Source organism: Heloderma suspectum, chromosome 6 (assembly GCF_057233095.1).
Source record: "Heloderma suspectum isolate Gila_16-S chromosome 6, 16-S_ref, whole genome shotgun sequence".
NCBI lineage: Eukaryota > Metazoa > Chordata > Lepidosauria > Squamata > Helodermatidae > Heloderma > Heloderma suspectum.
In genome coordinates this window covers 122,265,348-122,272,016 of record NC_139463.1, presented here as the reverse complement: position 1 = coordinate 122,272,016, position 6,669 = coordinate 122,265,348, and positions in this window count along the sequence as shown.

Here is a 6,669-nt window from a genome sequence, read left to right as displayed (position 1 = left end):
ACCTGGCTCCGCCAGGTTCTGCTGGGGGGGAGGCACACTGTCTCTCCCCCCGGAATCCTGGCCAGCTGGCTATGCTCCGCGGGGTTCCACGGAGCTGCTGGCCGGATCTGCCAGCAGCCGGACATCCGGCCGCTGGCTAGCAGGGATGCAAATGGTGGCAGCCAAAGCTGCCGCCATTTGTGTCCCTGAATTCAGCCGTGATAGGCTACATAAAGACTTACATAGCCTATCATGTCTGGGTTAAAAAAAAAAATCACGTACACAAATGGCGGCAGCTACGGCTGCCGCCATTTGCATTCCTTATTTTTGGCCATCTTAGTCTGTGTAAATATTTACATAGACTAAGTCAAAGACAAGAAAGGGGAACGCAAATTGCGTAGCGGACGCTATTTGCGTTCCCCTTTATTTTCACCGTCTTAGTCTACGTAAATATTTATGTAGACTAAGACGTGCCAAAATAAGGAGGAACGCAAATTGCATCCGCTACGCTATTTGCGTTCCCCCTTATTTTTGCCGTCTTAGTCTACAGAAATATTTACGTAGACTAAGACAGCCAAAAATAAGGAACGCAAATGGCGGCGGCCGTAGCCGCCGCCATTTGCATACACGTTTTTTTTTTTTAAACCCAGACGTGATAAGCTACGTAAGTCTTTACAAATGGGGGGGGGAAGACTGCAAATGGCAGCAGCGGTGGCAGCCAGTCGGAAGACCAGCCACCGCTGAAGCCACCGTTGGAGCTGCCACCATCCGGAACATCCGCCCTAGGTAAGTCTCATCCCTGGGGGGATCCGCGGGGGGGGGGGTGGCAGGCCGTACCGTCATGGATTTTGGGGGGCCGAATGCACTGGCATTCGGCCTCACTGAGATCCATGGTGGAATACTCTGACATCCCTAATGCTGGGATGATCAAGAAGAGAGAATGGCCTTCCTCTTTGTGATAACCTTTCAAGTACTTGAAGAGCGCTATCCTATCTCCCTTCAGTCTTCTCTTCTCAAGGCTAAACATGCCCAGTTCTTTCAGTCTCTCTTCATAGGGCTTTGTTTCCAGTCTCCTGATCATCTTTGTTACCCTCCTCTGAACCCTCTCCAGTTTTTCTGCATCCTTCTTAAAGTGTGGTGCCCAGAACTGGACACAGTACTCCAGATGAGGCCTACCCAGTGCTGAGTAGAGGGGAACTAGTACTTCCTGGGATTTGGAAGCTATGCTTCTATTAATGCAGCCCAAAATAGCATTTGCCTTTTTTGAAGCCACATCAATTTGTTGGCACATTGTGTCATTCAGAGAGGGGAAGGAGAGGGGCAGCGAGTAGCGGGAACCAGCAGCTGTGGTATTTCACAGTATCATTACTGAAAACTAAAGAATATACGGAGGGGAAGAAGGGGTGGCCAATTGCGAGAGCATGGACAGGGCAGGGAACAAGCCTCTCTCATTCATTGAGCAGCAACTCTGCAATTGATGATGTTCACTTCAACTGGTGGGACTCCGCCCAACCCTAAAGTAGTTTGAAGTGTTCTTCTATGACTTGTGAAAGCGGATTTTAAGGTGGTGTATACCTAAGGGTGTACAAAACCCCACTTACCTGGCTTCTCTGGGTTCCACAGGTGGGGGGAGGCTATCCGTTCCTCCCTCTGAAATCCTCGACGGGGGGGAAGCGATCGGTTCCTCCCCCCTGGAATCCTGCCCGGCTGTCTCCACTCTGTGGCCAGTCTGCGAAGCCGCCGGTAGGGCCAACCTACAGCAGGGCCTCCAGCCGCTGCCGGGCTGCTATGGACACAAATGGCGTCCTGTGTAGGGGGTGCCATTTGCGTCCCTATGCCAGCCCGTGATAGGCTATGTAAACATTTACGTAGCCTATCACGGCTAAAGCAGGAATGCAAATGCCATTTACGTAAATATTTACGTAGCCTATCACAGCAAAAAAAAAGGAAACGCAAATGGCAGTGGCTACAGAGGCCGCCATTTGAATTCCCTTTTTTTGCCGTGATAGGCTATGTAAATATTTACGTAGCCTATCACAGCCTCCGCAGGGATGCAAATGGTGTAAGTACATAAATATGTATTTATGTATAAGTATTTATGTAGCCTATCACAGCCATTCGAAAGATGCGAATGGCGGCTGCAGACGCAGCCGCCATTCGAGGAGCACCGGAACGGCCGACAAAGGTAGGCTCCATTCTGGGCCCATTTCGCGGGGGGGGGGGCTTCGTTCCACCACGGATTTTGGGGGGCCAAATGCGCTGGCATTCGGCCTCACTGAGATCTGTGGCAGAATTCTCTGCCATGCCTACGTATACCCTGCTTTTCTTGCCTCATGTGCCGCTGACGGACCAAAGCCGATTCCATGATAATACGGATAAAAGCTGAAAACGCTTCTGCATGAGTTTCCATATAGATCTGGCCCCCAGTCTACCTCAAAATGCTTTGAGTCCTTAAGGATTATAGTTGGTTAAAAAATAATCACATGGATGCTGATTCCCAGAATCCTGAATTTCACTTCCAATGTTTTGTGCTTGCATCGCGTAGAAATCCGCCATACATCATACAGAATTTGTGTTGACCATGTGCTGGGCTGGTCCCCATCAGCTGGTGGAGTGAAAGATGGGACTGAAGTTCCTAATGTTTAGTACTCTTGAAGTAGCCTTAATCTGAAGGTTCTGAGGCACTGTCTAGCCACGTGCTAAACTTCTATGTCCTTTATACATCCCTTAATTCCCACCAGGTAAATGTTTTTTGTCAACCATTTGCTCCTTGGGAGGAAAGCTATGGTAAACCTAGACAGCATAGTAAGAAGCAGAGACATCACCTTGCCAACAAAGGTTTGTATAATCAAAGTTATGGCTTTCCCAGTAGCAACTGATGGCTGTGAGAGCTGCACTATAAGTAGGGATGAACGAAAGTCACTTACCTTTTTGCAGCGTGGATTCGCGGTGGGGGGGAGGCGCTCCGTCCCTCCCCCCAGAATCCTCCCTGGGCCAGCTCTGCTTCACGGTGGCTCCGCAGAGCCGCTGGCCAGGGCCATCCGCAGCCAGAGTTCTGGCCGCGGACTGGCTGCGGTGGACACAAACGGCGGCCGCCATAGCGGCCGCCATTTGTGTCCTGTGAAGCTGCCATGATAGGCTACGTAAGTATTTACGTAGCCTATCATGGCAAGCTAAAAACCCCCCCAAAACCAGTGTATGCAAATGGCAGCGGCTATGTCGGCTGCCATTTGTGTTCCCTATTTTTAGCCGTTTTAGCCTACGTAAATATTTACATAGGCTATTTCGGAGAAAAAAAGGGGAACGCAAATAGTGTAGTGGGCGCCATTTGCGTTCCTTCCCCACCCCTTTAGCCTACGTAAATATTTAGGTGTCCTTGCATTAGCCGTGATTTACGTAGTATTTAAGTATTTACGTAGTATTTAAGTATTTACGTAGCCTATCACGGCTATGATGAAGAAGTGAATGGTGGCCACAGGGCAGCCGCCATTCACAAGTCAGCGCAGAAGGCAGCAGGTAAGTGCTCCATTTCACGCAACTTTCTTGGGGGGGAGGCTTCGTTCTGCCATGGATTTCAGGGGGCCGAATACACTGGCATTCAGCCTCACCAAAATCTGTGGTGGAATTCTCTGACATCCCTAATAGGGATGGACAAAAGTCACTTACCTGATCCCGAAGCTTGCTTCACGGTGGGGGGGAGGGGCTCCGTCCCTCCCCCTGAAATTCTGGCCAGGAGGGGAGGCGCCCTGTCCCTCCCTGCCGAAATTCTGGCCGGGGGGAGGCATCCTGTCCCTCTGGCCGTGAAACATCATCTCCTGCCGGGACGCAAATGGCGGCGGCCGTAGCCTAAATGCTTACGTAGCCTATCATGGCTGACTTTTTTTTTAAAAAAAGCATGTACGCAAATGGCGCCCATGGGCCCCGCTATTTGCGTTCCTTATTTTGTCACGTGTAGTCTACATAAACATTTACATAGACTACGGCAAAAATAAGGGCGCCGCCATTTGCGTATGTGCTTTTTCCCCCCCAAAGTCAGCCGTGATAGGCTACGTAAACATTTACGTAGCCTATCATGGTGTTTTTTTAAAAAATCTAGCCATGATAAACTACATAAATCTTTACGTAGCCTATCACGTTTGCTTGTTGTTGTTGTTTTTTTACTTTGAAATGGGGTTGGCGGCAGCCAGTTGGAAGACCGGCCGCCGCTGCTGAACCGCCGCCGAACCTCTGCCGGAGCCGCTGCCGCCAAGGACATTCGACAAAGGTAAGTCTTTTTCTTTTTCTTTGGGACATTTTTTGTTGCCGCCTCCTGAACAATGTTGCGAACTTCTGTCCATAGTTCTTCCGGGACCCTTTCTACTAAATCTAGTCCCTTAAATCTATTCTTCACCTCCACTGCATATTCATGAGGAATATTAATGAGCTCATATCTAACTGATCTGTGGGTCTTCCCTATTCTCTTTAGTCTGATTCTAAATTGTGCAATAAGAAGTTCGCGATCTGAACTACAGTAAGCTCCAGGTCTTGTTTTTACCAACTGCATAGATGTCCGCCACCTTTGGCTACAAAGGATGTAGTCAATCTGATTTCGGTTTCGACCGTCTGGTGAAGTCCATGTATAAAGTCATCCCTTAGGTTGTTGGAAGAGAGTGTTTGTTATGCACAGTGAGTTGTCTTGGCAAAATTCTATCAGCCTACGTCCTGCTTCATTTTGTTCTCATTGTTTAGCCATGCACTAAATGACTATGTCCTTTATATTTCTCTTAATCACAATGTTCTGAGGTCTGGACATACAGAAGACTTCTCTGACCTTTATACATCCCTTGTTTCCCATCAGGTGAGCATTTTGCACTTAGAGGAATAAAGAGGCAAGGCAGTAGTTTTAAAGAGGGCCACAACTTTATTAAATGACATTAAAAGATTTGCAATGGAATAAGTCCATCGACTTTAAGTACACTTCACACAGTCCTGGTGACTCCATCAGCTCAGAATTCAGATGCTAATTTTCCACTCATCTCATATCCACCATCTTGGCCCTGAGCCCAGGAACGGCTCCTAGCTCCTTGTTTGCTATGCATTCAAGGGTAGGTTGGAAGAGTCCTGTTTGAATCTCCATCTCTGTTGTCTGCTAGCTCCACGTGGGTGAGGTTGGCATTCCCCAAGTGGGGTCCATTCCCCACCTTTCATAACCCTGTCTACCTCTGATAGATTGTCCAGTGGGAGACCCCTTCACCCTAGGTTGATGCCTTACAGTGTCACTAATGATATCCATTTCTTAATCCACTCTTAACTGCACAGTTCCCGCTAGCTGAGCCTAAAAAAATGTAGCTCTTTGTCACACCTGTCCTGTTGAGGAATACTGCTACTCAGATGCTACAGTGAAGAGCAGGTGGGAAATAAATATATCCCAAGGCAGGACAGAGGTAAATATTTCCTTTTCGTTCTGAAGCAATAAGCAAAATTCCTGACCTAAAGAGTGGGGAGGCAGATGAGTTTCAAGGTAAAAGAAGTCTGGGAGGTCTGCTTCACACTCCTTATAGGAAGCAGAGCTGTTCCTCTCCATCTGACAGACTGCATGAGGCTTGTGCTACAAGCTATCAATTTCAATGCTAGCTGAAAAAATAACCCCCCATAGGGTACAAAGCTACTTGCTGCATGGGGGAGAGGGTAGGGATGGCAGAGAATTCTGCTGCGGACTCAAATGAGGCCAGATTCCAAAGAATCTGACCTCCAGATTCCCCGGTGGAACGGCACCACTTACCTCCAGCTCTGGAGGATTTCGTATGGTGCAGCTCTCCAGCTCCCTATACAAGGTGATACACTAATGGTGCTGCCATTAGCGTATTGCAGGAAAAAAATACAGACATAAATAGCGTATTGGACACCACTTGCAGCCGTAAAGCCCTGACTGACATAATTGCAGCCATTTACGGCTGTATTTAGGTCAAAATCAGTGCTTTACAGCTGAAAGTGGCATCCAATATGCCTTTTGCATCTGTATTTTTCCCAGCGATAGGCTAATGGCAGCCGCCATTCATGTATCACCTTGTATAGGGAGCCGGAGAGCTGCTCTGTGAAGTGCCTGGCGGTGGAGCAGCTCTGGAGGATTTCGAGGGGCCCTGAGTGGTACGGATGGCCTCTCTATGGACCCCCAGCCCTGGAACCAGAAAGTGGGGGGTTTGTAAATCACTAGGAGCAGGTGAATGACATGGTAATAAAGTTGACTGCTTCATCAAGGTGGTTGTATGCCCCAGCCATGGGCTTCCAAGTTTTAGAGGTGCCTAGGAAGTGATAAGTCAGATCCAGGTTTGCTTACAAGGAGATTTTTATCGAGTACTTACAGCGCATAGGCATACCCAATGGCTGGATTAGGGAAAAGCTGTGAACAAAGAGCTCTGCTACAAGAAGACTTTTATATCATACATGTTATTCAGGCATAGCAGTGAGGTAGTATGACAGGTGTAAGCATTAATTAGAGTCCATCTACAACTTTCCCAGCTTAGCCTAACAGTGCTTAGTAACATATTTGGCAGAAGCAAGACTATCGTAATATTCTCAGCATAGATACCTGTGGCTTCAAATAAACATACTGTAGCTTCACTCTCAGGCACATCCTAGGCTCTGATAAGATAATGGTACCAGATCTCGTTGGCATGGAATGTGCTGAGGGGGCTCTACACTGGCCTTTGA